At 41.9% G+C, this 22069-nt stretch overlaps 1 protein-coding gene across 8 annotated transcripts in view; it reads right to left on the reverse strand.

Moving 5' to 3' along the window:
- Nucleotides 1-22069, reverse strand: part of AGAP1 (ArfGAP with GTPase domain, ankyrin repeat and PH domain 1) — a 707317-nt gene that overhangs the window by 412959 nt on the left and 272289 nt on the right. The window lies entirely within an intron of this gene.

A 22069-nucleotide genomic window follows, 5' to 3' on the forward strand; every position in this document is an offset into this window, starting at 1 on the left:
ACTCTGGGGGATCCTAGTTCTCAGTGAGAGACAGGAAAAACTCCCAGAGCATTTTAAGGTTTTCTGGTCTGCAGAGCTTAGGAGAACACACTATATACCTTCTACCAGTGCTCGCGATCCCCCGTAATTATTTGGAATCCTGGACCTGTGGATCCTCCCCTTAGGCTGTGGGGAGGTCCTTTAGCAGTTGGCCTGCTTCCACCCGCCCACTTCCTGGATCCCAACAGGCTAGTGCTCACGAATGCTCTAGCATAGCCATCTAGTGTACTGGAACTTTCCAGTCAGTTTCTGATTGGGAAACAAGAGATCGCTCAAAAATGAAGCCAATTACAAAATAAAGGTGACTGAAAAGTGAGAAACTCTAACCCTAAAAGGGTAAAAAAGGAAAACATTAGCCTACAAAAACTGACACACCTCAAATGAATATTCATTCCATAACAGTTATTGGTGCAGGATTCTAATATCAGGATATAAGTAGTTTGAGGACTTATTATTGACACTGAGAAATATTTAATAACAGAACAAAAACAGAAAATATATTGATATTGGTCTCATTCAAATACTCATTTTTGGTTGGCTTTAAGTTATAAATGACAGATAGGATTCCTCCCAAGATACCCCACCTACACAATTTAAAATCCTGAAGGATGCAGCCAGGAAAAAAAATTCTGAAGCTTGGCCAGCCCTAAGAGATATTCTAAACAGCTAAGTGAATAATAGAGTTTGAGCTCCCCTATTTCAGAAAGAGAAGGAATTCATCCCTAAACTCTAAATCCAAGCAATTACTGCTTTGTAAACACATGGAGCTACCCTCTTTCAACCTGTTTTGCAATGTTTATTAGAAAGATGGTCGGGGAAAGCCCTGTTAAACATACTGATCGATTCATGGACAAATAATTTTTGCTATCAGGCAGACCAGTGTAATTAGAAAAAAATACTACCGATGTAGTGACTTCAAAAGAAGTCACATCAGCTTTACAAGAAGAAAATCTTGTGAGGAGAAAGTCAGGATTGTTTGGAGGGATACTTCAGCATACTGAAGTCTGAGTTCCAGATCAGTTTAAACAAGTGTTATCTTTCAACTTCAGTGTTATGACTGAAAATGTTGCACAAGGCAAGAACTAGTATTTCTTCAGTCTCTTCAGAGCAGATTTAGGAAGTACTCACACAAGCCCATGTTTTCAAACCTGCACACCAACTTTTGCGTCCAAACATGTCAGTGTCTGTGCAAGTTATGTCTGCATGGACTCAGACTCAACTATTGTATATGTGAAAACTTCATGCATGCACGCATGCACTGAGAGATCTGTGTGCCTACCATAAACCACATATGCATGAAAGTATTAATAATTAATAAAAATTAATAAACTCTCTCTCACGCTCCCTTCCCCCATATTGCACACAACTAAAACTCTAGGATAGTTATACAAGGCTAGAGTGTCAGTTAAATGCGGCCCAGCCATCTGACAAAGGGCCTGGTTTCAATAAATGTAAAATGAAAATAAATCCATGCATCAGCCACAGATTTGTCAGTCACGGTATAGGCCTGGCATGGATTAGAATATTGGGCTGAAGAGATCAGGGCAGGCTTGTTAACCTAATTTCTATTTTTGTCTTATTTCAAGCAAGGTTTGGTTTGAGAAGCACCTGGAGGAACTCTGTGTCCCTTGTTGAAATACTTAGTTTAACATGCATATGTTACAGAGTAGCAGCCGTGTTAGTCTGTATCTGCAAAAAGAAAAGGAGGACTTGTGGCACCTTAGAGACTAACAAATTTATCAGAGCATAAGCTTCCGTGGGCTACAGCCCATTCCATCGGATGCATAGAATGGAACATATAGTAAGAAGATATATATATATATATATATATATACATACAGAGAAGGTGGAAGTTGCCATACAGACTGTAAGAGGCTAATTAATTAAGATGAGCTATTATCAGCAGGAGAAAAACACTTTTGTAGTGATAATCTAGATGGCGCATTTAGACAGTTGCAAGAAGGTGTGAGGATACTTAACATAGGGAAATAGATTCAATATGTGTAATGACCCAGCCACTCCCAGTCTCTCTTCAAACCCAAGTTAATGGTATCTAGTTTGCATATTAATTCAAGCTCAGCAGTTTCTCGTTGGAGTCTGTTTCTGAAGCTTTTCTGTTGCAAAATTGCCTCCCTTAAGTCTTTTACTGTGTGGCCAGAGAGGTTGAAGTGTTCTCCTACCAGTTTTTGAATGTTATGATTCCTGATGTCAGATGTGTATCTCTATGCAAAAGAATTAATGCCTAGTAACAAAGAATGTACGTCACAGTTACAAGGTGGGAGACAGTTCTTCTTGAATTCACTGACACATGAAAGTTCTTAAAGGCTCGTAGCAGATAATCAATGAACATGAGCTCCCAGTGCAGTATTGTAGCTAAGAGGGCAAACATGATCCTAGGATGTTCAAGCAGGAGAATATCAAATATGAATAGGGAGATAATGCAGTATACAGAGTTTATACTAAGGAGACCATTACTAGAATACTGTATCCAGTTCTGGTATCCACGCTGCAAAAGGAATGTGGGACAAATCAGAAAGGCATGCAGGAAAAAAAAAACTACAAAACCGATTCAAGGTTTGGAAAACATGCCTTATAGATTTAGCTTCTTTAGTCTCACTATTTAGATTGTCCAAAGCAGATTTAGAAATAACTTGATCACAATCTACAAATACCTACAAGGGAAAGATTTCAGACAGTAGACGGTTTTTTATCAAGCAGAAAATGGTTTAACAAGACCCAATGACTGGAAGCACACTAGAAACAAGCAGCAAATTTAACAGGAAAGGTAATTAATGACTGGAAAAAAACTTACCTAAAGATGTGCTGCTTTGTCCATCACTTGCCGTTAAAGTCAGCTCTTCGTGTCTTTGTAAAAGATATGCTATCACTCATAAGTTATGAGCTTGATGTAAAAAATATCATGAAGGTTTTTTGGCCTGTGTTATAGAGGTCTTCAGACTAGATGATCATAATGCTCCCATCTGGCTTTAAAATCTATTTATCTGTTTACATTCTCTCATGAGCCAGCATCCTCTGTCGCTGCAGGATGTCATCATTGCTCTCTGGGAATGTGTTTTGACTCCAAAGGATGAGTGAGGCTCATTCCTCTCATATAGTCCCCATTCAGCAAAATGGAGACTGAAGTTTTCATACCCTTTGCATGTAGGTGATATAAGATTAAGAAAAGGCTAACTCTTCAGAAGGGACTTATGCACATTCTGTAGATTTAGAGCCCCTGCACATATCTAACTTAAGCCCCAACCTCTCTGATGGATGTGATGGCCTCAGATAGAGTGACTGCTGCACTGTTCCTGTGTCCTATGGTAAAAGACGTTGACATTGGACAAAAATGTCACATTGTTTCCATTCAGAAAAGGCAGGCCTCAGAACTAATCTTGAGGACCCTGGGTAGTATACTAAACACCAAGTCTCCTCACTGTGGCAATAGCTGTAAGAACAGCCACTTAAATAGACAAGCTGTTGAGGGACAGACTGCTCAATAGCGAGGTTGGGTGTTTGATGCACAGATAATTACCACAATTGAGTCCTGTGAACCTGCAGAAACATTTCATGTCCTAGTGGAAACAAGTTTGCCTTCCTCCACGGACTCCAGTAGGACAAACAATGCTGTTATTTGACATTTTAACATTGGAGTCGTCCTCTAAAGGATAGCCCATCTTTAATTCTCAGATACTATTCACCTCTCGCGTTGCTGGAGACAACCCATGTTCTTTGCAACAGTACCTTAACCTTGTCCAAATTTTGAGTCATTGATGTCAGTTGAGTTCTTTTCTTGGAGGAGAATCTGGAGTCTTCTAGGCAAACAGATCAGAAGCTAAATTGTTCAAGGTTTTTTTTGCAAAGGAAAAGAAACTGAGCAGGAGATTCCATTCAGCTACAGCTATTACCAGCTAAACCAATATATTCTGAGATCAAATCTCCCTTTTATGCGGTGTGCGTATAATGATTATGGGTTTTTGTCTTGCTCAAATTCTAAGACTAATCTCCTGTTGCAGGTTAGGAGATCCACTTCTTCTCTACTTGTTCGGATCTGGCATAGCTGGCATGTTCTCTCTCATAGCTAGGCTTGGAAGGATTAGATTTTTATTGGTAAATGTTGATTTCACCCCACACACACACACACAAACCAATGGAAAAAAATATTTCCATTGACAATCATCAGAAATGTACAGATAGGCAAAAACAAATGCTGCTTGAGAATGTATTAGAGTTTGATTGAAGGCTATTTACTCTGTATATTTTGACATATCTTGACAATTTGTGTTTTAACAGTTGTGAAGCAGCAACTTTTTGAATCTCAACTTCTCATTAAATAATTGTCCGACCCCTTCATTGCTCAACACCCCCCCGTCATTTCCCACAACTATGAAAATTTAAAATGGATGAAAAAAATTAAAAACTTTTAAAATGAACGTTGATATTATCCGCTAAATTATACAAAAATAAAAAAACAGTTACCTACCTTTCGTAACTGTTGTTATTTGAGATGTGCTGCTCGTGTCCATGTGAATTAGGTGTGCAAGCACTGAGTGCTCAGCAGCTGGAAGGTTTTTCCCCTAACAGTAACTGTCAGGTTGGTCCGGACACCCCCAGGAGTCGCACCTTCATGGAGCTGTATATAGGGCCCCGCCAACGCACCACCACTTCAGTTCCTTCTTGCCATTTCACTCCGACAGAGGGGTTGGTGGGTGGGTATTGGAACAGACATGAGCAACACATCTGGAAGAACAAGCGTTACAAAAGGCAGGTAACGTTTTTTCCTCTTCGAGTGATTGCTCATGTCCATTTCGGAGGTGGGGCTGGAGCTCAAAGGTTCGCTGATCGCAGCACCTCTATGCCAAAGGTTGCATCGTCTCTAGCCTGCTGGGTAATAGCGTAATGCCAGGTAAAATATGTATTGATGACCACATCACAGCTCTGCAAATTTCCTGGGTCGGAACATGGGCCAGGAACGGCACTGAGGATGCCTGCGCCCTTTTGGGGTGTGCTTTAAATGGAAGGGCGGGTACCTTCGCCAGATCATAGCATGCCCAGATACAGGAAGTGATCCATGATGAAATCCTTTGGGAGACTGGAAGCCCCTTTATTCTGTCTGCTACTGTGACAAACAGCTGAATGGACTTCTGAAACATTTTTGTGTGCTCGATATAGAAAGCTAATGCCCAGCGAACGTCCAATTAACAACATTTTTGCTCCCTGCTGCTTGTGTGCGGCTCAGGGTAGAAATCTGGAAGGAAGATATCCTGGTTAACATGGAACTGGGAGACAACCTTAAGGAGAAAAGCGGGATGCAGTCTGAGCTGGACTTTGTCCTTAAAGAACACAGTGTAAGGAGGCTCAGATGTTAGGGCCCTGAGCTCAGACACCCTCCTGGCTGAGGTTATTGCTACCAGGAACGCCACCTTATATGAGAGGTACAGCAAAGAACATGTCACCAGCAGTTCAAAGGGTGGCCCTATTAGCCTAGATAGGACCAAGTTAAGGTCCCAGACCAGGATCGGCTGTCGTACATGAGGGTATAGTCTATTGAGACCTTTTAGGAAACAACTCATCAAGGGTGGGCAAAGACCGACCGGCTCTCTATGCCTGGATGGAAGGCAGAGATGGCGGCCAGGTGGACCTTTATTGACAACAAGGAAAGACCTTTCTGCTTGAGGTGGAGGAGGCAGTCCAATATCATGGTATCGACGAACATGTTGGAGACGGGAGATATTGGGAAGACCAGATTGTGAATCTTTTCCATTTGGCTAGGTAGCTAGCCCTAATGGAGGGTTTCCTACTGCCCAGGACTTCCTGGAACGGACCCGACCCAAATAGGCAAGCTCCATTGGATTCAGCCATGGAGCTTCCACGCCATGAGGTGAAGCGACTCGAGGTTCAGGTGCTGGAGACGGCTATGATCCTGAGTTACCAGGTCCAGGAAGAGCAGTAAGTTCTATGGACACTTCCAGGAAAGGTGTATAACAGTGTTGGCAGAGCCAGGCTGGAACTATAAATATCACTGAGGCCTCATCCCTTTGAACCTTGAGGAGCACCTTGTGAACAAGAGGTATGGAAGGGAATGCACACAAGAGGTGTCCCCTCCAGGGAAGGGGAAACGTATCCACGATGGAGCCCGTGCTGTGATTCAGGAAGGAGCAGAATTGCAGGCACTTTCTGTTGCGTTGCGAACAAGTCTATCTGGGGAAACCCCCACTGTTGAAAGATGGTATTTGCATCATCAGGGTGTAGGGACCACTCATGGCCATGAAAAGATCTGCTGAGATGGTCCGCCAACTCGTTCTGTACTCCAGGGAGGTACGACACCTGCAGATTTATTGAGTGAGCTATGCAAAAGTCCCACAATCTGAGGGCTTCCTGGCCCAGGGGAGAGGAGCGTGCACCCCCGTCTGTTTATATAAAACACGCTGTTGTATTGTCCATCATAACCGATACACATTTGCCTTCCAGATGAACTTGGAATGTCTGACATGCCAGAAGGACCGCTCTCAGCTCTCTGACATTGATGTGAAGTGAGAGCTCCACTTGGGACCAGAGGCCTTGAGGTCTCCCGGGTGCACACCACACTCCAACGCTGACATGTCCGTCACCAACAAGAGGGATGACTGTAGTCTGGCTAAGGGAACATCTGCCCACACCTCCTGTGGTTTGAGCCACTATAGGAGAGAGTCGAGGACCAGATGAGGAAGAGTGAAGACTTTGTGTAGACCGTCCCGAATTGGCCGATATACCGAAGCCAGCCATGCCTAAAGAGGTCGGAGTCTCAATCTGGTATCCTGTACCACATAGGTACAAGCAGCCACGTGTTCCAGAAGCTTTAGGCAATTCCTTGCTGTGGTAGTAGGGAACTGCCCGAGACTTTGTACGATGTCACAAAGGGACTGGAAAGGACCATGAGATATGCCCTCGCCTGTGTAGAGTCCAATACTGCCCCTATAAACTCTATCCACTGAACAGGAGATAGGATTGACTTCTGTACATTCAGTAGAAGGCCCAGGTCATCAAAAGTAGCCCTTATGAAGCTCACTTGCACCTTGGAGTGGCCCTTGCTTAGCCAGTCGGCAAGGTACAGAAACACCTGCACCTGACGCTTGAGTAGGAACATGGCCATGACTGTGTTTACCAAGTGAACACTAGTGCACTTGGTAAACACTCGAGGAACTACTGAGAGGCTGAAGAGAAGGATGTGAACTGATGATTGTGAATCTGAGGTAGCTTCTGAGGGATGACATTATTGAAATATGAAAGTAAGTGTCCTTCAAATCGAGGGCAGCATACCAGTCCCCCAGATCCAAGGAAGGGATAATGGGAGGCTAAAGAGACCACGTGGAACTTCAGTTTCTTCATGAACTTGTTGAGATTTCGCAGGTCTTGGATGGGCCTGAGGCCACCTTTGGCTTTCGGTATTAGGAAATACCAGGATAGAACCCCTTGCCCTTCAGTTCCTGAGGAACCTCTTCCATTGCCGCCAACATTAGGAGCAAGTGCACATCCTGCGCGAGGAGTTGCTCATGAGAAGGGTCCCTAAAGAGGGAGGGGTATGGGAGTCCTGAAACCTGTAAGCCAGGAGCTTCTTCTCATGGCTATCCCCGAGGCCATGGTATGGATGCCCACATCCACCACATCAAGGGCTGCCTGCCGCAAAGCTTGAGCAATGAGCTTGCCCTCCTCTACTCAGGAGGAAAACTCTACCCTGGAGTCCTCTGGCAACAGCTCCGTAAATTTTGCCATTGCTCCACAGGAGTTGTAATATAGCCGGGTGGTTAGATATTCTGAGCTGGAGCTCTCTTGTGGAATAGAGTTTTCTCCCCAAAAAGTCCAGCTTTTTAGCCTCCCAGTTTTTGGGGGAGGGGCCCTGGTAGCCTTGGCACTCCCGCTCATTTGCTGCAGCTACCACTAGGGAGTCCAGCAGGGGATGAGTATACAGGTACTCGAACCCCTTACAGGGAACAAAGTACTTTCGTTCGTTCCTCTTTGCCATTAATAGTTTTGGTAAGTGGCAGAGCAATATGGGAGGGACCAGAGGGGGCAAGACACCATGGGGTCTGATGTCTCAATGACCTCCTCTGCCTGGATCCCCAGGTTCTGCACCTCCATCCTCAGCAGTTGCTGGAGCACCCTGCTCTCCTCGAGGACAGGGGCCGTTGATGTTCCTGCCACTGCCTCATCAGACAAGGATGAGGACGAGGCCCTAGCTGGGAGCAGGTCCTGTTCCTTTACCCTCGGTGCTAAGGGGATCTCTCGGCACCCGGTCTTCTGGGGCAGTAGGTGCCGGCATGGGGAACACTTGGTCCTGCTGATACTCCAGAGGCACCAAAGCCAACCTAGAATAGGACCTCTGACTCTGGCCCTGGTGGAACACCCACAGCGTCCAGAATGGACACTAGGCAGAAGCCTGCCACTGATCAGGCCACAGTCTCAGATGAGGCTGCTGCCCACGCTTACCAGACCTGGATCTCCTGTTTCTCCTCTACCAGTAGGGGACTCTGTTTTGGAGAACAACAGAGGAGCAGTGCCCATCAGTGCTGGAGATTGATGCCGGGAACTTGGGGACCAGTGCAGCTCCCCTATGTGAGTGCTGGTGACCGGTGCAGCATCGTCACTGGCTTGCCCCTGGACAGCACCGAGGGTCTCACGGGTGCTGCTGAGACCAATGTAGGGGACCTATCCCAACTTGGAGGGGAGGGCAGTGCCGTCGGGGCGATGAGTCCTTGGCCGCCTCGAATACCTCCAGCCTGGATGGCAGCTACAGGTTGCAGCTCTCCCAGATAGGGGAGTGTTGTGGGCCTGGACTCGAGTGGCCCCTTGTAGGGACAGGAGTCAATGAGACCCTAGTCAGCAGAGCTGAACTCACGTAGCCTGACATGGGTCTCAAGGCAGCGGACTCCGTCTGTGCCAGTCTGGATGTAGGGGCGCGGCCCCTTTCAGGTCTCTTCTTATGGTCCACCGCGGAGTGAGAACGATGGTGCCCGCTGACCTGAGTGGAGCCCCTATGTGCGGAGCCTTGGCGGTGCCAAGGGTCTCTGGCTGAGTCCTTCCTTGGAGCCAATTCATGTGCTGCTGGTGCTGGCGCACTGAGCACCGAAGATGAGGCGCTTGTTGTCGGCTCTGCCAATCCGGGATCTGAGTGTGGACAGAGAGCAGCCTCCATCAGAAGGATCTTGAGGCGCTAATCTCGCTCCTTCTGAGTCCTTGGACGGACCCCCCTGCAGATTTTACAGCATTCTTTTTGGTGGCTTTCCCCCAAACACTTCAAAGAGGAAGTGTGGGAGTCACTTCTGGGCCACACGCTGCGCAGGGTTTAAATCCCAGGGACCAAGGCATGTCCCGGTACCAGGAACAAAAAAAAGGGGGGGGTAGGGGGGAGGGAGTACCCCCAAATGAAACTTATGTAAAAAGCTACACTATACTAACTATTAACTACTATTATAATCTAACTATATACACAAGGTTCAAAGACTGCTGAGAGAGATGCTTGCCGAAGCAAGAGATACGAGTGTTCCGGCTAACTGTCACAGGTGGTAAGAAGGAACTGATGTGGTGGTGGGTTGGCAGGGCCCTATATCCAATGCCATGAAGGCACAACATCCGTCAGGTACTGCTAGGGGCAAAACCTTCTGGCTACCATGCAAGCGGCATGCACACACCTAATTGGAATGGATCACTTGAAGAAGAATCACTTGAAGAAGAAATTACTTGAAGAAAATATTCTGCCAAGCCTAATCATAGTGTGATCATCCCAACTGAGTAGCGATACTAAATGCTTCAAGGCCATTCCATATCACCCTGATCTCTTACTGCTTGATACTTTGACTATTCTCCTCTTTATGAAGTACTTTGCTCTGTTTCCACCAACAGAAGCACCCCACTAAGTGGGGTGGGGGGAGAGAAAACCTTTTGTAGTGATAAACACCCATTTTTTCCACAATTTGTGTGTATAAAAACAAACATCTTCTGTATTTTCCACAGTGTGCATTCGATGAAGTGAGCTGTAGCTCACGAAAGCTTATGCTCAAATAAATTGGTTAGTCTCTAAGGTGCCACAAGTACTCATTTTCTTTTTGCGAATACAGACTAACACGGCTGTTACTCTGAAACCCACTGAGCTAACATCCTGTCTGGCTAAGCTACCGTGTGATATCTCAGGAACCTACTGATTTGGGATACCTTTTGCCACAAATGTTGCTGTTAACTTCTGGTGACTCCTTTGCAACAGAAACCAATGTCTCAGGTAAAAGATCACTTGCACAGAAGTGGACCAATTCTTGTCTCATCTGTTTCTGACAAATCTGGTTGAACACGTAGTGGCTGCTGATGCATTTAGTATCAATAAAGCCATTTAAAACTTTCTCTTCAATGATAAGTCCATACTTCTGGAAACCCACTGTTAGGAAATGTGGAGCTTTCCGCAGAGAAAAATACTGCATACTCACCAAACCCACCATTATATTTGACATCTTGTTGGGAGTCTTACCAAGAGTCCAGGTTCTGAATAGGCTTACGTCTTATCTACAGTAGACTTAGCTAAAATTTTCCCATTGGTGGTAACAGTGACCATGGCTATCCTGTCTGGAGTAGCACTCCCACAATAGCAAATGTCAGTGGAACTGAACTGGTGGTAGCATCAGTGAGGATTTTGACAAAAAAGCCTAATTTATGCACAACTTTACACTCCCAGAGGCAGTCCATATACATCAGGCATTACATACATTATAGCGCCAAGGCAGAAGCTTGTATTGCTCCTACCATAGATGTACTGGTTACGTGCTTAGTGGATATATAGGAGGACTTAGTGTCAGTATAAGGGGCCAGATTGAGATCTCTGGACAACTAGAGGTGTAAACCAGCATAGTCCCACTGGCTTCAATAAAGGAACATCGTTTTATATCATCTGAAAATCTGGCCCCTATTCACTTAAATTTAAAAATATCTGCAATTGTCCATGATCTGTTCAATGATGTTTAATCTCCCTACTTAATAGCTGACATAAAAGCAAACACTAAGCTACACAAAGGTACCTGACACTGTTCTCTAGCTGCTTCTGTTGTGATGGATCAAAAAACGAAGCATTAATTGGTATCTTCCTGATCTCACTTCTATTCTCCTGTGAACCTTATTGTTTAGCCCTAACAAAGAGAAAAGGTGTTCATATTTAGAATATTAAATGTATATTTCATATCACACCTAAAATATTATAATTTCTATGACATTTATACAGATGTGTATTTAAAAATCAGTGTCTCTCCTATCATGATGCATAAGAAACCAGCATGTGACAGTGATACCTAACTAGTGAACAACATAGGTTTGAGATGTTCAGTACTCTTCAGGGTTCAACGTGGCATGACTGCACAATATTTACCACCTTTTAAGGGGTATAAATTACAAGGCAGTAAACACCTGAGCACTGTGTACACTAGGGAGCACACCTGTACAGCTGGACCATTGCAAGAATATGTGTACAAAGTGTTCTAATATAGACAGGGCTTTAAAGAGCCCACAATACTAACTAGCACTGTGAATTAACACATTTTCTTCTGCCAAGTATTTTCAGTTTTGCAAAGAATTTAAAATAAGGGGGGGAAATGCACTTCTTCATTGCTGTAAGAAGCATATGCCCCGGACCCTGAAAACTGCTGCAACAATTATGACAATTTCCTGCCATATCCTGGACAAACCTTACTCAACTAAGTTTAATACCTTTGGGGTCCATTGTATTAAAAATGCAATTGTTTATGTGTTATCGTGAGATTGGAGGTAGCTTCTCTAGGTGGAGGTGGTATGCTAATATAATTCCTCTGGTAATCAGACCTTTTGAAAACACCCCCTGGTACCTCATACTGGATTCTTTAGGGACCAACGACAAATAACGGATTTTTGGACAAATAGCTGGTTCTGATCCAGCAAATAGACAGGCCCCCCATTCCACGGAGGGCTCAATCCTTAGGGAAGGCCTGGAAGGACCAACACCAACCAGAGCCCTTCTAGAGACTGGGGGGATGGGATAGATGTCCTCTTGTAAGCTTACTCACACAAGTAGGTTCTTTTACAGTTTTTAATACGTTTTCTCTGTAGTGCTTTTACCTTATGCTTGCTTAGAAAAAAACTGTATAAAAAGTTAAAACTTTTGGAAATGACTATTATTCTCAACAGAGAAAGCAAGCAGGCCTGTATAGACAGATTGTCTTTTGCTGGGAACAACAATGAAGGCAGGGAACTGTTCAGCCTGGAAATACCCTGGTCAGGAGGGGGAGAGGCACGGGTCTTCACTCCAGAAAGACACAGGCTGGGAAGCCAGAAGCCTGACTGAGAGCCCTTGCTTGGTCAGAGCAGTTGTCCTGAACTGTGACATCTACATGCAGACTCTACATGTTTTAAAAGTAAATATATTTTCTCAATGATGCATGTAATGCGTATTAACATGAATGAAGGCTGAATCTCTGACACTGTCTCTTTTTTTTGTTGGTCAGTTTGTTTGTCTAACAAAAAGACTACCTGAACCTCCAGGAACTTACCTACCCTGAGGCCATCCTAAGTGTCCCACCTTCACAGTGTTGTCATAGCTCATGTAGACTGACCACTGACTTTTTAACAATGTCATCTGAACTAGCACAGTTCTATGACAGGATGAGAAAAGTGCCAGCAAGCATTCTTTACTAACACTTCCCTTGCTGCAAGTACTGGAAGAGCTGCAATGGTGGGACATTTTCAGAGACAGATCAGTGCAGTAGCAACCCAACTCAACCCCATGCTACAGCCAAATGCTCATAACCACATGCCTTCCTTTTTCAGGCTGTATTTAAAACTCATTTAACAGTTAAAATAAAGAAGTGGATGTAAACCACAGCTAGACAGCTTCCATTCCTCAGAGATTTTTCCAGCCATGCTTTCAACAACCCTCATTGAAATGGATTGTCTGCTCCTGATCCTAGTTTGCCTCCTTTCCATGAAGACCTATTACTTCTCTTGTATCACTGCAAATTTACATGATAATGCTGAATCCTGAAACTGAAGTTTAGGTTGAAACAATTAAATGGCATTCTCCCTGCATTGTTGTTTTACTTTTGTTCCTTATTTTCAGTACCCTTTCCTAACACCATTTCCTCTTAGTTTTATTTAATTGAGATTGCACAATACCATCACATTTGCTCAAGCTTCTTTAGACTATAATTTTGCTTTGATTAGCAGGCTAACAAAGATTTTTTGAGGCATCAAGTAAATCATGATTTTTCTCTGTGCTAAAATGGGTTAAGTGAAAACAAGTAATTGTTTAGTGGGATCTTTAAAAGGACTTAAAGTTTAATAACTCAAGTATCCTATTACAAGTTTTAAAATATCCCACAAATATTTTACCTGTTTTTTTCCGTATCTTTCTGACTCGTTCTTCTGCTTAATCTACACAAAACTCCAAATAGAAACTGTTCTCAAATAAAAATTTTGAGCATGGTACAAGATAAAGATTAATATAAAAATTCAAAATGGTTTCCTCTGCTTATCCTCACAATTTATAAATTATATTCCTCTCCCCATATATTTGGTTCCTTTCCCATCCCCCAATTAGTATAGAAACACAGTATGTAAATTACCACCTACAGGGAAATTTTCCCCCCATAACATAGTTAGCAGCTACGTAAACCACTTAAATTCTTCAACCTATTTTATAGCAAGACAATCAGTACCTGAATACACCTCTCACTATTAGAATATGAATTTTTCATAATCTCCATCAACAACCTGCTTCTAAAAACATTTTCATCGTTATTTTCTAGGACCAAGTATTAGGTGCTTTACACAAAACATAGGAGAGAAGTCCATGTCCTGAAGATCTTATAACCTAAACGATACCTTCCCTAGAGGAGCTAGGATAAAACACACCAGCATCTGGGAGGGACATGAAGGGCCAGGCATTCCAGATTATGTGATAATGTATTTATTCAGTTTTGGTAGACACAACTTCCATTTTTCATGTTATTTATTTGTAATGAAGCACATTTAGTGATGCTTAGTTTTACCTAGAAGAAATAATTCTTGTTAGGTGCAGGCATTAAGTGGGAGATTTTCTAATGCAAGAACAGGAGTCAGACACCTAATTACCATCTGTGCCTTTGAAAGTCTCCCCCTAATTCTGTATTACAGTCTATGTAAGATGTATTTGATCAACACACCATTCTCCAAAACACTCAAAATAGCGATCCACTTTGTTGGGCAGGACACAATATACTGAAGTGTATATTTTACAAAGCTGCTCAAACTCATGTTTAAGTTCTAAAAGATCAAATACGCAACAGTGCTTACTGAAGAAGAGGAGCTCTGAAAAGTTTTTCCACAACTGAAAGTACTTCTGCCCTTTTAATTTTTTATTCCCCAATGAAAAAACAAAACAAAAGACAAAAAACTTCTTTTCCAAAAAGCATTTCCTAAAATCCAAACCAGGACAGATGTTCAATGTTTCAGCTTACATAACATTAGCTCATTTCACCAAACATTAACACATGTTCTGTAGGTTATTTAGGGAACACACAACAATCTCTCACTAACACCAGCTCTCTAAAGTTTCTTTAGGCCAGCTAAACCTCCCAAGCTTTCAGCATAATTTCACAGAGTTTAGCAAATGTACACAGCTCAAATTAGATACCAATACTATCTAAAACAGAACTCCACAAAGCTTCTGGACAGTACAGTAGATACCATTTTATCACAATATTACACTGCAGCTAATACCTTGAAGTTAAAGTTAGACTGATCTAGCAGCAATTAACCTGTAAACTAATCAAACAAAATAACTGCAATAAAACTAAAGGAAGCCTGGGATAACAGTTATGCATTTTCGTGCGACACAAAAACAGGTTCTCTTCTCAGTTTTCAACGAAGATTGTTTTAAAATGTATAGTAATTGTGACAGAGCATGCTACCATGTAACTGAAAGTTAGAAACTGTACATGTAATGTTCACTTTTATTTTATATATCTACTAAACATCTTCCATGTCCATACCAAACACTGCTGAGAGATAATGCAGACAAAAGGAAACACCTGAAAGCCCACAGATAACATTTTCAAAAATAGGGGCTTACTATTAGAAATCTAAGTGACCTATTTTCTTAAGTGGAGAGCACCCAGAAGCTCCAGTGAAATGAAAAGAAGGTACTATGTTATGAAAACAGTCTATTAGGTAGTTAACTTTAAGCAGTGACAATTTAAGATCTAGGTCCACAAAATTAGGACCTCTCTCCAACCAATGGAAGTATTTTAGTCACCCATTTTATTTTCTTGACTTAAAGATAATTTCCAGGAAGATAAGCTGCAAAAGCTTTCATTTTTCTTTCACATGAAATCATATATCTGGCAGAGTTTTGAAAGTTCTTCCTAAAATATCCTTTTGCCATTGCTCCCAGAAATTTAAGGGGAACATGGTATACTGCACAGACTATGAAATCAGAATCCTTTGAATTCCTGTTACAGACATTTTACTGGAGGAAGGTGAAAAGCTACTCGCTACTCATGACTGATAGGAGCTGGGACACACAGATATAGTTTATTAATATGTAACACAGTAAGATTTAAGCTAGAATCAGAATAAAGGCCCCCCTGTGGTGGGCACTGTACTCAAATAATCAAGATGTCCTTGTCCCAAAGAGCTCACAATCTTCTTGGTGACCTCTCTAGTACAGAGAGTCTCTGCTGAAATAACACCTATTCTCTCCTCCTCACAATTCTGCTTGGTTTTTCCTCCTGTGAACTGCCTACTATGGGCATGAGGGGCAAGGCTGGTCCTGCACTCCAGCCCTCGTTTCCCCTGCATAGGCTCACCTAGGCATCTGCATACTTGGGGGAAAAGTAAACAGGTGGCTGAGTCAGAATCGCTGGAATTCTGGGTGTGAAGGGATTGTGTCCTTATCCAAAAGGCCCTCTCTGTCTAGGAAGCTCTGCTCTCCCACTTCATCTGAAAACAGGGATTCTTCACAGTCCAACCAACCACTCCCTCCCCTCACACTTCCAAAGGCCAGGCAGAAGGTGCCTGCCATGCTTGGCGGTGTGGGAGGCCAGCAGAAAAAGCATCTACAGCAGTTGACCGTGACCCTTCTTGGTAACCACAATGGACATCAGCTAATGATATCTGATGCAAAGAAGACTTAAGGGCCTGCAAGAAGTTGATGTTTCACATACATTTGTGACTAGACCCCAAAAAGGAGCAACGGATTAATTAAATGGATAAAAATTAGTGAATATCAAATCTAATAGAAGTTGGGGGAAATTCCACTGCATTATTGGTCAAGGGAAATTTAACTTAGGTTTAAGATGGTTAACAAGAAAGGTATTTTTAAAAGGTCAACTTGTGGTTTTTAAAATGAATCCAAAAGCCAAATATATAAAACGAAGTGAGGAACTCCCTTTTTCCACCAATAGCTTATCAAGTTACCCCTAGTTCACTAACCCTCACAGAAAGTCAATCAGTGCTTTGTTGGCAGGATTTATCTTTACCACTAGCAGCAGATTTACCTGTAATCTTAGCTATAAATCTGAGTTGACTGAAATTGTTATCTATGTTGGAATCTTTAAAGGAGCCTATGATATTTAGGACCTCAAATTCCACACACCTGAATGTGATGGTCTATGTATACTTAGGGTCCTGCCTCAGCTCAGGGGACTGGACTAGATGACCTCTCTAGGTGCCTTCCAGCCCTACGTTTCTATGATTTTGTGAAATTCTACTGCAAAAGCAACATATGTTGATCCTGCACCTAATCAGCCACTCCATCAGCAGCAACAAGGCCCGAATAGCCATTTTCTTCCTTTTCCTGCTGCTGTGAAGAGCAAAAAGTAGAGAGGAAGAACAATTTCATGCAACTCCACTTAGCTTCCCTCTAAATCTATTTATAAGAGCTCTTCAGTTGCCTGAGGACAAAAACTCGATCCTTTCATACACCCTCAGAACACCAGCTGGATGGTCTGCAAGGCTAGTGGAAACATTCCAACTCACTTCAAATAACTTTGGCTTCTTTCAGTTGTTACACAGCTTTCATTTAGTAGGTGGGATATTCTGCACACCCTACAGGGACATTGGTCAACTTAATTTTACTATTCTACATTAATATACAACTAGAATCCCTCTCATCAACTCTCACTTATCACTGAAATATGTTTTTAGTAGGTAAATACCCCAAGATGTTTGGAAGACCTTTGTAAATTTAGTGTGGCAGCATGTATTTAGAGCATGGACACAGACTCCCCCAACAGCAGCTTCCCAGAAAAGCCACTACGGATAAAGCAATCTCCAAATCGGAAGCAAATTTTAAAAAATCTTGAGCTTATTAGAAACCAAACATCTGTGCAAGGCATCTCGGGGGGAGAGGAGGGTTGAGGGTATTGTGTACTGTGTGCAAGAAAAAAAAAACATTGTTTTTTTATACGGTTGGCTCTTTTACATGATGATGGCTGGCAAAAGGAGAGTCAGTCAGTGTGATGCAAAATTGACTGTTTTTAAAGAAAACACTGAAATTATTTTTAACTTTCTTCATATTGACAGCATCCTTTATCTTTCTTAAGTGCCCCAATCATCATTTGTAAAGAGTTGACCTCAATTGTCCAGAGAGCTCTTCCTCGCGTCCCAACTTTCCACATTGAATGCACCTGTGCATCACCTAAACAATTTCAGTGGAGCACAATGGTATCATGAAAGGTACTACATGCTAGCAGAACGGAGATAGCTTCAGACCACTCAAAAGGGACATGGAACAAGAGTAGAGCCCTAATACTTAAGTATTTATCTATGTGAAGTTCAAATTGGATAAAGTTCATTTGTCCAATCATATCAGATTACATTCTAACACATTTCAGGAAGAAAATCCTATCATTTTAGCATTTGGAATTCTATTTTCATTTTTCTAGGCATTGCACAGCTGAGTTAGTTTACGTGGTTTAGAAGTCCATGAATTTTTATTCGATCATCAGTTATGGAATTTTCAGCAGGGCCTGGAGGTCCTTTGAGGAGTTTCTATTCAGAGGATAAAAAATTACCTTTATTATTTAGCATTCTTTATTTGCTCACATGTTGAAGGATTACTTGCACTGTATAGTACACAAAAAATGTAAACTTTCGGACAGGGCTTCTCCCTTCAACTCAGAATGTAACGCTGGGCAGTACATGATTGAAATCAGAAATCACATAGCAGATCTCCATGGGAAACGCCTTACACCTGGCCTGTCTGTGTGGACTTAATTGCAAGATCTACCCCTCAGCATCTAAATCTGTATACTGTCTGTCTTTATTCTTTATAACATTCTTTACAACATTTATAACACAAATGCATAAAGTATCTTTGTTCTAAATAGTTCCATCCCATATATGCATGTCAGGGGATAGACACATGATAATCCTTTCATAATGTAGGATAGTTAGAACCTGCTACAATTTCAAGTCCATCAGAATCGGAAATCATAGTAAGGCACTACTGGGGTCCCAGTTGCAGAAATGGAAATTTGGGGTGACTGAAGCTTTTGGAAGGGAAAAATGAAAGTGTCAGGACAAGATGTTCCTTTCAAATCTTGTTACTCCAAACACTTCCCCAAAGCAAAATACATTAAACACAAAGTAAAAACTTTGAATTGACTAGAAAAACAGGAGAAGCTCAAACTCAGTCTGTGTATTTATTCAACTATCAAGCATCGTAATGAGTTCGTGAACTGCTCAGCTGAACAAACCAAATGGAAGATCATCAAGATTGACAAAGTGAGTATTTCTTAGATTTAAGTTTTCCAGTAAAAGATGTATTCAACTACTTTATTATGAGTTTACGACCAGATGAAAGGAATGTCAGGGGAAAGTTAAACCACAAAAGTGACTGAAATTCTAAAAGGAAAATGTACTCCCACTCTTTCTTGCACAGAATTATCTCCTGTCAAAACAGTAAGGTATGTAAAAATAAACAGGCACTAGAGGTCATATCTTGGACAACACACAACAGAAGAACAAAACTAAGAGTAAAATTCATATGACAAGCAAAAGCATCAATACATAAAAAAGCAACAATTTCACACTTCCTATGGCCAACCTGCACTAGAAAACCATTCTTTCCTGTACAAAATGTAGGTTACATTTGTTTTAATAAGCTAGGTAACAAATTCACTTAATTAAAGTTTATTGATGATAATTATGCCAAAATGTTCATTCTACTATGTAACTAACAGCTGAAGATGACATCTCTTCTGTTGCTCATTTTATTTACTTCTTATATATTTCTTTATTGTTTAAGCACACTCATTGCTGGGACATTGCAAATAATCTCCAAGGATTTAAAGGAATAGCCATTATTCAAGTTTACCACAAACTGAAATCTACACTTTTTTACCAAGTCTGGAGAAACCCTGAGGAAAGAGGAATAAAACCTGATACCATGTGACTCTTCTAGACAGGTGCCTGAAACCAAAGCAAATACACTAAGATGAAATACTTCAGTGATCTGTAAAAGGAGACAATGGTGGGGGAAAAAAACCACTGGGAAGCTGAATAATCTGACATTGCATGCCCTGTCCAGCTTTGGAGACACTAGACAATAGGGAAAAAATCTTTATCCTGGAAAATAAAAACTATGCCTCATTTAAAAGTTTCAGAGTAGGAGGTTATTTCTCTATAGTGTCACATTAAAGATTTAAGCAGGAGTAGAGTGTAAAGGGTGGGGAATGGGTGTTGTGCCACACTTCGATCCACACTACAGCCCCCATCCTGTAAACTGTCCCACATATGGGCAGTCCTGTGCTCATACAGAGTCCTGCTGACCTCATCAGGTATTTGCCTAAATGAATCAGTTGCAAGAATGGGTGCTATGTTTGTTCACTTCAAATCAGGGAAGAGGAGGGTTTTTATTGCTTTTATGGACTTTTTTTTTCACCCATTAAAAAACATTTGAAATACTAGAGTTTTAAATATAATTTAATATTTTGTGCATATTTCCTTAATTTAAGTACCAAAGTGCGGCCACTCAGGGTCCTGTACTAATACTGCTGTGTATAATCTGATACAATTAAAGCAGAGCAGGAGCTGCTTGAGGATATCAGCTGTTCAGAGAGAGGAAAAGAACTCTGACCTCCAATCTCTGCAATTAAGTAAAGGATGATTTTTGTAATGTCTGCGTACTGGTAATTTTAAGTATCAGCATATATTATAAGAATTTACAATCTTAAATATCTTTATATAAGCATGTGTATCTTTAAATATACAACAGCTTTTGAAGTTTCCATTGTGTTTGTGTTCTAATCTTGAATTTTTTTTTTTTTTTTTTTTTTTTGGTAGCCAGCCATAACCTGGTGCTATCTTTCATCCTGTCTCTGATCCCTCCAGCAGGAGACCGGCTTCCCTCTCAGCACCAGCTCTTACACTTTCCTGTGTCCCAAAGAAAGGGAACCAGTTAACAGTTCCTTATTACTTCCTTTCCCTCCTCCAATCTCTAGAAAACACCCTGGGCAGACCGAGCATCTCACATTCTTTGTTTACCTTCCCTCAGCTGCCTGCTTTACCCTCCCACACGGCCCACAGTTTACTGTGTGTACTGGGTTCCTCCCCATGCTGACAGCTGCTTCCTGGATAGGAGAAGTATTTTATCATGCTTTCCATTTAACTTGCTTGAAGCTTCAAAAGGAGGCTGAAACAGACAAAACCTCTCTAAATTGCCATGACACAAGTAAGGAGATTGGATTTTATTCTTGTATGTGACACCTTGGTTAAGTCATATATCTGCTCCATGCCTCAGTTTCTCTTTCTATAAAATGGCAACAGTACCAGCCTCACACCAGTGTTTCAAGGCTTAATTCATTCATGTTTGCAAAACATTTTAATATTCTCAAATGGAAGGAGACCTAGAACTGCACAGTATCATCATCAAAATGGAATGCATCACACAAGAACAGTTCTGTAACAATAAGATCATGTTTGCAGAAAAACTCCTTCCATGGTATTAGCTTTTTACTAGTTCAAATATGTGATTCTACACTGCAATCAGAACCCCATGGCTGGCCCATGCCAGCTGGCTTGGGCTAAGGGGCTGTTTAATTGCAGTGTAGATATTTGGGCTCGGGCTGGAGTCCAGGCTCTAGGACCACTGCAAGGTGGAAGGGTCCCAGAGCTTGGCTAGAGCTTAAACAGCCCCTTAGCTGGAGCCCTGCAAACCTAAGTCAGCTGGCATGGGCCAGCCAGGGGTTTTTCAATGAAGTGTAAACATACCCACAGATAATCGTTAGAGGACAAGTTTGGCAACGGAGAACAGTTTCCAGTTCACCCCTCTCAAGAAACCAGAACTACTCTTTAAATGTAGGTGTGAAGATGACAGTTTGAATGTGACATATTCACAGCTCAGCTACATGTCTTCCACTTGCACAACAGAAGTTGCTGATTGGTGGCTGTTTTTCTAATCACTCCCTGTTTTACTATGAGAAGGCAAACAACTTCAATAGGACTTCTATATTTAATCAGCTCCCTTTTTTTCTACATTAGCGTGATGTAACTGCAAATCTCAGACACTACTCTGGCTTCAAGGTTGTTTCAGACATCTATTTTCTCTTAAGTCAGACACCAGAATACCTCCATAATGAAAATGCTTGTCCCACTGGGTATGCATATATGCATAGTGGGAGGTTGGTATAATGAATTAAAGCCTGCTGTACTTGTATTATTTCTTGGATTGTTACTGAAGGAAATAAATCAGCTTTCAATGCATAATTTTCACTTAGAATTAAAAATCCAAAGCATTGCCAGATAAGTGATGAGAAAGAGGTTTTTTGCACCATATGCTGATGTAGTTCAAGTGTATTTTTGGGTGGAAGAAACACTTAGGGTCAAAGAAAGTGGAAGGAAAACAGACATTGCCCATACTGATGGTTAAATGCTCACTAGAAACAGTTGCTGGCATAGTGAGAAACACTGGAAAGCCATAGAGTAGGTCTGGCACTTAGCCGACCCATACCAGAAGATGAGGGTTATTGTGGTGGCAGCAACTTGGGAGGCAAATGATAAAGGG

This window comes from Caretta caretta, chromosome 11 (genome assembly GCF_965140235.1).
Source record: "Caretta caretta isolate rCarCar2 chromosome 11, rCarCar1.hap1, whole genome shotgun sequence".
In the NCBI taxonomy this organism is placed as follows: Eukaryota; Metazoa; Chordata; order Testudines; family Cheloniidae; genus Caretta; species Caretta caretta.